At 47.8% G+C, this 10,390-nt stretch overlaps 1 long non-coding RNA gene across 1 annotated transcript; it reads right to left on the reverse strand.

Moving 5' to 3' along the window:
• Nucleotides 1-552: 552 nt before the first annotated feature.
• LOC103008053 (uncharacterized) lies at nucleotides 553-10,128 on the reverse strand. The gene is made up of 2 exons (XR_452403.2): nucleotides 10,022-10,128; nucleotides 553-960 (listed from the first exon to the last, which is right to left on the reverse strand). It is a non-coding gene; the product is annotated as an uncharacterized LOC103008053 (long non-coding RNA).
• Between the last annotated feature and the right edge of the window lie 262 nt (nucleotides 10,129-10,390).

Below are 10,390 nucleotides of genomic sequence, written 5' to 3' on the forward strand. Positions count from 1 at the left end.
TATAATGACGCGACGTATTTGGAGATTAAAGACATGGGTTTGAGTTCGGCTTATTTGGGAAAAGGATCTCCTAAGCCCCAGTTTCCTCATCTAGAGGGCAGCGCCTGCTCTGTCTGCCTTGAAGCACGCATATGGGAATCTTCTAAGCAAATTGGTAAACGGATCAGAGGGAACAGTTATCAGTGGAGCGATGAATAAAGTGACGAACTGACCTGATAAACCGCTGTGTGCCCCAAAACATCAGTTCTTGTCCCAGATAAACATTTTTTGGTCGGTGACCAGATAATAAAAGAACATAGACAGATGTTAACCCTGAAAATGGAAAACTGAAATTTGCCAGAAACTTGAGTTGCTGAGGTCTCTAAACTAGAGGTGTATTTGCAATACCTCTCAGCAGAAGATGTTTCCCAACTAAAGACTGACCATGCCATAATACTGACCTCTGATCTCTGCTGCAGACCAGGGGCCTTCTGGAACGGAAGACGAAATTAGTCAATGTGGCAAATTCTAGAAGTGTTCTGGGGCAGTGGAAAGAAAACAGTATAGTTCCACTTTAATAACTGCGTAACATATGCATTTATTCCATTACTTTTAAACTCCACGGCACCTGTCTAGAATACAGTGCTCATTTATGAGGTACACAGCAAAAGGTCCCGCGGAAATGCTTAGAGCTCACGTAGGAGGGTTCAAAGCAGTATTGAACACTTGGAAAATGATGCCTGGATGGAGGCAAGAGAGGAAACGGGATCACACATCTGGGGAGGAGACGGCCGGGAGGCCTTTTTGGTCTTCACGTTTCGCCCGTACTGTGGACTAGAAGATGGTCGCCAGGGGTCCCCCTCGTATGACTTCATTCACTAGTCGCCATTCACCTCTGGGCCCCATGGTGCCCAAGACAGGGCATTGTCACGTGGGCGCCCTGTGAATGTTCTTCTGGACAGAGTGGCTGTTTGAGGTTATCTATAAAGAATATTCTCACATCAGTGAAATGCTTAAAATTGAAATGGAATATGAAGAGATCTTTTTCATAAGAAGAGATTGTCGTCCACCTCGGGTAATTTAAGTGGGACGATATCTGCAGATAGGGATGAGATGGTGACCTCCTGAGGTCCCTTCCAACCCAAGATTCCATCACAGTTTATATGCTTTCCACACCAAAAGCAATAATCCATGTGTGAGACAACTCTTAGAATATCTTAGAACAAAATCTGAGCAAAACAACCTCAGAATCTTCATTATCCTGTGTCTTCCTTTTTTTTTTTTAAAACAACAGATGGGGCTTCCCTGGTGGCGCAGTGGTTGAGAATCTGCCTGCTAATGCAGGGGACACGGGTTCGAGCCCTGGTCTGGGAGGATCCCACATGCCGCGGAGCAGCTGGGCCCGTGAGCCACAATTGCTGAGCCTGCGCGTCTGGAGCCTGTGCCCCGCGACGGGAGGGGCCGCGATAGAGAAAGGCCCGCGCACCGCGATGAAGAGCGGTCCCCGCACCGCGATGAAGAGTGGCCCCCGCTTGCCGCAACTGGAGAAAGCCCTCGCACGAACCGAAGACCCAACACAGCCAAAAATAATAAATAAATAAATAAATAAATAAATAAATAAATAAGAAAATCCTTTAAAAAAAAAAAAAAAAAAACAACAGATGAATTACAGTCGCCCCAGAGAAAGGCTTGCGTGTCAGGAGATGGACATCTCACTGGACACAGTGCTTCCGACACTCAGCACCAACTCTCCTGACCCCTTATTTTTTGCTGTAGCAAAATATACACGACACAAAAGGAAACGTCGTCACCATTTCTAAGTTCACAGCTCAGTCAGTGGCACGAAGCACATTCACAGTGCTGTGCAACCATCACCAGCATCATCTCCAGAACGCTTTCATCTTCCCAAACTGAAGCTCTGTCCCCAGGAAACACTCACTGCCCATCCCCCTCCCCCAGCCCCTGCTCACCACGATTCTACTTTCGTTCTCCGTGAGTCTGACTATTTCAGGTGCTTCCTGTCAGTGGAATCACACAATAGCTGTCCTTTTGTCTCTGGCTTATTTCACGGAGTGTCGTATTTTCAAGGGTCATCCATGCTGCAGCGTGGGCTGGAGTTTTATTCCTTTTTAAGCATGCGGTGTTCCATCGCGTGTAGATACATACCGCTTTTTCTTTATTTGTTCATCTGTTGATGGCCTCTTGGGTTTTTTCTATCTTTTGGCCATTGTGAATAATGCTCCCAGAGACACTGGTGTACCAATATTTGTCTGCATCCCTACTTTCAGTTCTTTTGGGTACAGGCACACCTTGGAGATAATGTGGGTTCACTTCCAGACCGTGAAATAAATCAAGTATCATAATAAAGCGAGTCACATGAATTTTTTTTGGTTCCCCGTGCATACAAAAGTGATGTCTACACTATACTGTAGTCTATTAAGTGTGCGATAGCTGTTAGGTCTAAAAAAACGGTGTACATACCTTAACTTAAAATACTTTATTACTAAAGAATGCTAACCATCATCTGACAACACAGGGCTGCCACAAACCTTCCATTTGTAAAAATGCAGTATCTATGAAGGGCAATCAAACAAAGCACTGTAAAATGCTGTATTCTGAACATTAACCCCTTATTGGACATATGATTTGCAAATATTTTCCCCCCTCCTGGGAGCTGCCTTTTCGTTCTGTGAAAGTGAGCCCCTTGATGCCATTTTGATGAAGGCCGACGTATCTGTTTTCCCTTTTGCTGACTGTGAATCGTGATATTTTAAGGGCAGGATGTGGCTGAATCTCTCCTGCAGCGTGTACCCTGAGCTATTCCAAGTGATGGACAGCTGAGAACCGTGAGATACACAGGGCAGGGTGGTCACTGAATACACGCATGCGCACGGCGAGTGCCCCGCCAACCAGAAGCCGGGCCGCCTCCTGGTGGAGCCAGTGGGGCCCCGGAGTGCCCACAGAGAGGAGCCGCGGGGAAGGCGAGATGCCATCGGGGCGCAGGTGGCCCTTCGCCGGCTGCTGCTGCTGAGGGTCTGCTCGCCTGCTATCAACAGGCAACCTCTCCAGCAGCAGGCTGTCCCCGTAAGCGTGGTTTCAGAGCCTTTTCCCTTCTCCTACCCAGTCGCCACCCCGTGCCGGGGCAGGGCTGCATCAACTGCCCAACTTACAAGACTGTAGCCCAAGGAGATTATTTCTGTGAATGTATTTGGCAAACTGACCACAAGGCACCATCTTTACGTCAGGTTTTGAATAATCCGACCAGCGGAAGAAAGAGCCCAGGGCGGCACTTCTCGAAAGCGACCCCCTCCCAGCCCTTTCACCTGCCGGGGTCGTGTCCTTCTCACACCGTTATCTCCAAATCGGGAGGATTTCTGAGCTGATAGAGGAAAAGTGCTTGTAGTGTTGATTTCAGAATGCGTAACTTGGCCATTATCAGATTCTTTCTTAGCATTTAATGTAAAGCCACCTTACTTAAAGCAGTGCACATTTACTACCTGGCCCAAGTGCTGTAAGAGGTAACTCAAAGAACAACACTACTAAAACAATAACAAGATAGTAGCAGAATTCCTATCAACCGAGGCCGCCCTATCAAAGACAAATAAACCCACCCCACGTGAGCCCGGGGGGATGCAGAGGCAACAGAGGAACCGACGTCCAGAAAGGAGGAGGTCAGCATCGGGGCACACAAGGCAGAAGGGGCCTGTGTGCTGTGTAGGGACGAGAGCAAGGAGCTTCTCAGAGCCGGGAAGCTACCCAATCATCCCATTAACCGACCATCATCCTGCATGGACATCTAACGAAAATATAACAGCAAAAGAACACGAAGCCAACTGCACCATGGACACAGGTCAACCGTGAATAAAACCACACTGCATGGAGTTACAGCACCGCGAGGGCGTGACCCGAGTGCCATGCGGGGTCAGTGCTGGGGTGCGAGGGGGTCCACGTGAAGAAGCTCACGAGCGCACACAGCACACAAGCCAGCCAGAAGAGCAGGACTCGAGTCGTCTCAACATGGACATCCTTGCCCTTCTCCAGATTATCAAGGTGTGATGCCCGTTCCCGATAAAGACAGCCTTCTCACGAGAGGGGCGAGACACCTCAGCGGCCGGGGCCTCGTTGAAACTTCCAACTGCCCTGGTCCATTTGCTCACCGCCTCCTTGGGGTCACCTCGTCTGGACCCCTGGCACAGCTCCTTGGGCACATACGCCTGGAGTCTGCGGGTCCCAGTAGGTCGGTCACCCGTTCCCAGAAGGGATCGTACTGGAAGCTTCCGTGAGTATCCTCCCTCTGGCATCGGGCCTCCCCATCCACGGCGGCTCAGTGGGTGCTGACTGAATGAATAAGTGAAGGTTGAATTGGGCTGGTGCACGCAGCACCCCTTTCACACTGTGGTCTTGGAGGAGCTCAATATTTTCAGGTGATAACTTCATGCTCACAGCTGTGAAACCAAGTAAAGAACAAACTGCTTTGAAAAAAAATTTAAAGGAAATACTAGTGAATGAAGGTCAGTTTTCTCTAGACCATTCTATCAAATAGGAGATGAGGATGGTGTCATCTACTTTCTCGTTGTAGTGAGTATCCAGAAAGACGGTACTTGGAGGGAGAAGAGAGTGAGTGAATCACACAAGCGTGGCTTTCTGGTTGCTGAGGGTCATGAAGACAGCCACAGGGGACACAAGCGTGGCTTTCTGGTTGCTGAGGGTCATGAAGACAAGCCACAGGGGAGACAAGCGTGGGGTCTTGTGGGGTATCGCTGTTGGGATGTAGACGGTCTTTAAACTCAGCTCAAGATCCGGAAGTGTCGGGAAGTGCTGCCTGGTCCTCCTGAAAAGATGCACCTGGACAGTCCCCAAGACCCAGCCCGGAAGGGAGAGTCAGAGCTGGGATCCTACAAGGACGGTTGGCTCAGGGGCCCTACCCTTGGAGGCATCTTCAGGCTGGTCTAGCAAGGTCGCAGATACTGTCCTAGCTCTGTGGGCGGAGCTGGGTGGACGCAGTGAGGGCTGGGTCGGGAGCAGAGGGGAGGGAAGGAGAGAGGAGGGGTGCTGGCTGTCCGGCACCCCCCCGCGCTCTGCGGCCCTGCCAGGAGCTGCCCAGCTGGCTGTGCAGAGGACATCAACCCAGAGACGGTTCTCTGCTGCGAAAGAAAGTAGGAGAGGCTGGGGGTTCCTGCTGGGGGCCGACCCCTGCCTGTCTCCTCACCTCCTCTGCCCTCTTCCCTCCCTGGCAGGTCACTGATTCTCAGCCGACAAACGCTGAGTGTCCACTCGGCCTGTCCTCACGGAACTGCAGGAAAATCTCCAGGATACGGTCAGGAAAGAAAATCACACGATACTAATTTGAACATTACAACCTGGGCTGGGGCTTTTGGAAAATTAAGAGGATAAAAAGTTCTAGAAACTGGTAAAGTGTGGCTCTGTGCATTTATTTCATTCCTCTAGCACCCTGATGCTCAAAGCGTGGTCCAGCACCACCTGGGAGCTGGTAAGAAAGGCAGGCCTGGCCCCCTTCGACCTCCTGACCCCTCTGCAATCTAAAAGACCCTCAGGGGAATCAGACACATGTGCATGTCTGAGAAGCACTGTTCTAGGACAGCCACAGGTTTTACACGTTGTGCAAGGCCAGGACGACAGTCTGAGGAAACACGAGATGCCTCACCAGACACGCACAGAGGAGAAAACAAGAGAAGCCTGAAAACAACCGCTGACTGACCTTTGGAATGTCCAAACACTTACAACGGACTGTAGGTTGGAACAGAAAAAGAGAGTAAATATCAGAGTGGCATCGTCTGAAACATGAAGATGTTTTATGGAATACATTCCTTTCAGAGACAAGAGTTAGTTCAAGCCGTTCCAATGAACCTAACTATTTCTGGGGGCAATAATGAAATTAAAGCAGTTGGCTCTTAAGAAAGGAATGAGGGAACCAAATGCCAAAACACAGTGCTTTTGCAATAGTGACAGAGTTCAATGCCAAATAGCAACTGCATGAAAAGAAAAAAAAAAATAGTAACGGAAGACTAGATTGGGAAATTGGAAAGTAAAGGAAAAAAAAAAATATATATATATATATATCACTGAATTGGGAAGCCTACATGAGATTGATTTTATTTCTGTTTCTAGAGAACACAATAATACCAGGTACCAATTAGCAGTCCCTTTGGCAAGCTTAAAGAAGCATCACCAGCCAAATAGAGAAATCAAAACCGTTTTTCATCTCGTTGGAGTCATTTTTGAGGCACATTTTTGGGAAGAGTGACAGGAGGCTGCTGGTGTTTCCATTTTATGGATGGATGAAAAGAAACAGCCACCGTCAGTTCATTAGAGGCTCCCTGACAGAGGAAGGCAGGGTGACCAGCCCAGACTATAAGCAACAGGTTCTGGAAGGGTTAGATCACAGGTCCCCAACTTTAGCCGCAGTTGGAACCACCTGCGGAGCTTTACAAACCCTGAAGCCTGGGACTCACCCCCATAAATTCCGAAAAAACCGTTCTGCAGACAAGGTCGCAAGCCGCTGGAGTGAGACATCCCCAAATTCAGTGTGCCTGGACCCACCTGCGGGCGCTGTTAAAAGGAGGATCCTGGAGACTTTCGGCCTGCGCCTCAGGATGCGAAGGGCTGGAAGGAATGTTGTCCCACCCTTATGATGAGAAAGAGTCAGCTTAACTTCAGCTTTGCTTGAACCTGCCAGGGAGCTAAGGTCACGGAGCAAATGACTGGCCCAAGGTTTAAGGAGACCCAGTGCTGCAGGGAGAGAAGAGAGGCCCAGGCTGGGCCACCTCAAGTAGACGGGACAAGACACAGCCAGGAGGAGGTCAGCTACAAGAGCTAAGGGGCTGGTGGAAGCCCGGTGTGAAGCCTGGGCTGCAGAAATTCTGGGAGTCTACACGATCTTGCAGGTTCTTTCCCTGATAACTCCACCAAACGCTCGCGGAAACACTTAGAAAGAGCCCAAGAAGTAGCCCATCTGGTGACGATGCAGGGAAGAAGAGAGCAGCCACTGGGGAGCAAGGGCCAGGAACCCCACCTGAGTCTTCCCTCCATCCCCATCAGAGAACAAAGCCGTGGTCTGCTGGCCTCCCTGCATGGGGAAGCTCATCGCTCTCGCTGGCAAAGGAGACTGAGTGGGGAGGGGTGGTCAAAACAACCTACTCCTGGGTTTCAAATTTCAGTTCTGAGTCCAGGACTGCTGCCTGGGAGGGCAGGGGAACTGAGAAAGCCACACCCCCAGACCCAGAACCACCACCAGGCCAAGGAGCTTCGAGTAACAAATAACAGCACAATTCTGAGAATCCTGCCGGGAGAGGGACGGGAGAGGAGCAAGGGCAGGCGAGACACGCTCTCTGGGTCAGCGTCAAGGGAAGACTGAAAATGAAGAATCAAATAGGCATCGCGCAGCTGACCCTCCCCTCCCCTAAGTGATCTCTGCAGGAATTTGAAGCCTGCAGTTCACTGAGGGCAGCTATAGCAATGGAAGATCAGAAACCCACCCAACTGCTAACTAGACTAATGGAAAGCTCACACTGCAGGTCCAGGAGGAAGAAAGGCATGCCCGCGTCCAGGCACAAAAACCACTCATCTCACTCTCTGCTGACTGACACACGTATGTAGCTGTCATGAAAAAATTGGGAGGCATACGAGAAAAGCAAGGAAAACCAACACACTCCCAAGAGAGAACAAGCGTCAAAACCAGACTCAGATATGAAACAGTTGTTGGAACTATCTGTCAGGGAATTTAAAATAACTATAATTAGTATGTTAAAGGCTCTAATAGAAAAAGTGGGTCACATGTAAGATCAAATGAGAACTTCAGCAGAGAGACAAAGCATAAGAAAAAACCACCTGGAAATACTAGAAATAAAAAATCCACCGTTATAGAGATGAGAATGCCCTTGGAAGGCTCATCAGTGGATTCAGCACAAGCACTGAAGACTCAATAAACTTGAAGGTAAATCAGCAGAAATTACCCAAGTTGAAATACAAAGAGGAAAAGCATAGGATAAATAAAATAACAACATCAAAGAAACAAACATCCAAGAGCTGTGGGACCGCATTAACATTCCAAATATGCACAATTGCAAAACCAAAGGAGAAGACAGAGAATGGGGCAGAAGGAATATCTGAAGTAATATCGGTCAAGAATTCTCAAAAATTAATGACAGATACCAAACCACAGATCTGATAAGCAAAGAGAACACCAAATAAGATAAATACAATACAAAACAAAACAAAACAAAAACATTCACTTAGGATACTACATTAAACTACTGAAAACAAGAAACAAAGAAAATCTTGAAGGCAGCTAGAGAAAGGAGACACTTTACATGCACAGGGACCCAGAAACCAAGGAAACCAGAAGACAATGGAATCACACCTTTAAACTGTAGAAGGAAGAAAAACTACTGACCCTGAATTCTACACCCAAAGAAACTATATTTTAAAACTAAAGAAGAAATAAGACATTCTCAGGAAAGAACCAAAACTGAGGGAGTTCAGTGTCAGCAGCAGTTCCACCAAAAAAAAAAAAAAAAGCAGTATCAGACTAAAACTTGGATCTGCACAAAGACGTGAAAAAGCTCTGGAAACAGAATACATTAAAGTCAACTGAAATTCATTTTTTGCTTTATATGAAAGGTAAACGGTCTGAAGTGGAGGTGGGAGAACTCTATCCAGTTGGTCAAATCTGACCTACTATCTGTTTTTGTTTTACTACAAAGCCAGCTACACCCATTCGTTTGCCTGCCACACAGGCAGGTTTTTGTGCCCCAGTGGCAGAACTGAGTAGTTGAAATAGATATGACAGAGCCTGTAAAGCCTAAAATATTTAATATCTGGGCCTTTAAATTAAAGAAAAACTTTGCTGACCCCTGGTTTAAAGAAAAAATAGTAGCAATGTATTGTGTGTTGACAGCATTTGTAAAAGTGGAGGTTATGACAAAATAGCACATAGGAAGGGAAGGAGGAATTGGTAATATTTTGTTGCAAGGGCCTTACATGCCACAAAAGTGGGTATAAAATTATTTAAGGCTGGACTAAACCCTTAAATATATACTTGATATTTATATTTTATTTTAAACTCTAGGGCAACTACTAAGATTTTTCCTAAGAGGTATAAAAGATTAAATGGACTCACAAAAAAATGCCCAATTAACCCAAGAGAATGCAGTAAAGGAAGAAAAAAAGAAAGAAATACAGATGTAAAAAGTAGAAAGCACTTAGCAAATACAACCCAGTGACGTATAAACGTGATAATACAACACAACTACTCAGAGCTCATTCCAGGAATTCAAGGATAGTTCAACATTTGAAAGTCAACCCATATAATTCACCACATTAAGAGACTAAAAATGGAAATTTATATGGTCATCTCGACAGATGCAGAAAAAGCACTGAACAAAACTCAGTGTCCATTCAGGATCTGAAGTCTCAGCAAAGAAGCAACAGAACTGAACTTCCTTAACCTAATAAAGGGTGTCTCCAATCACCGTCCAGCTGACATCATACTGAACCATGAGGCACTGACTTCTTTCCCCTGAGGCTGGGAACAAGTTAAGTTGGTCCACGCTTAGCGCTCATATTCATCACACTGGAGACTCTACACGGTGTAACAGGGGAAGAAAAAGAAGTAAATGATCTGCAGATCCGAAAGGGTGAAATAAACTGTTTCTATTTGCAGACGACATGATTATCTATGTAGAAAAAAAAATCTTCAAAAAAGCTCCTAGCCCTGGTAAGCGAGTAGAGCAAGGTCAGAGGCTACAAAATACAAGAGTCACCCTGTGCTCCCGTATACCAGCTGAGGAGTCCAGCTTCTGGCCCAAACCCTACGTGTAATACTGCAGGTCCAACCATGGCAATCACAAAGGCTCTACCCATGGACCTCACAGGGGACATGCCCCCCACCCCAGACTTGGGGCACAGCCCATGCATCACGGTCTCCAAGGGGACTGCACCAAGGACCCAGGCCCCTGGCCAGCCATGCTCCTGTGCACATCCACATTCCCACCCAGGCACCCCTAGTTGGGGGCCTCTTTACCTGGGGCCTTCCTCAGGTGCCGCTGCCTAGATCTCCTTGTCGGGGAGGAGTGGGAAATCTCCAGGACACTTTTCTCCGCTCTGACTCAGTACTCACTACTTTTCCACTCCCAGCCCTTCCCCCTCTGCCTCCCCCAAGCCCCTGAGCTCAGTAAAACACAGGAGCCTTCTGTTCAGGGCTCCCTCAGCAGTGAGATGACCCCGTGTCTACACCGGTCCACCCGACCCCCGCTGGTGCCGTCCTGCGGGCTAAATGCAATGTGGGCACTGTGCTTCCCCTGGCTCACACTGTCACAGTAGGTGATGGAAGGCCGACAGGTGCCTTTACCACTTGGCTTGTTTTCTTAATCAGTTGTTCTGACATCTGGCA

Source organism: Balaenoptera acutorostrata, chromosome 18, assembly GCF_949987535.1.
Source record: "Balaenoptera acutorostrata chromosome 18, mBalAcu1.1, whole genome shotgun sequence".
In the NCBI taxonomy this organism is placed as follows: domain Eukaryota; kingdom Metazoa; phylum Chordata; class Mammalia; order Artiodactyla; family Balaenopteridae; genus Balaenoptera; species Balaenoptera acutorostrata.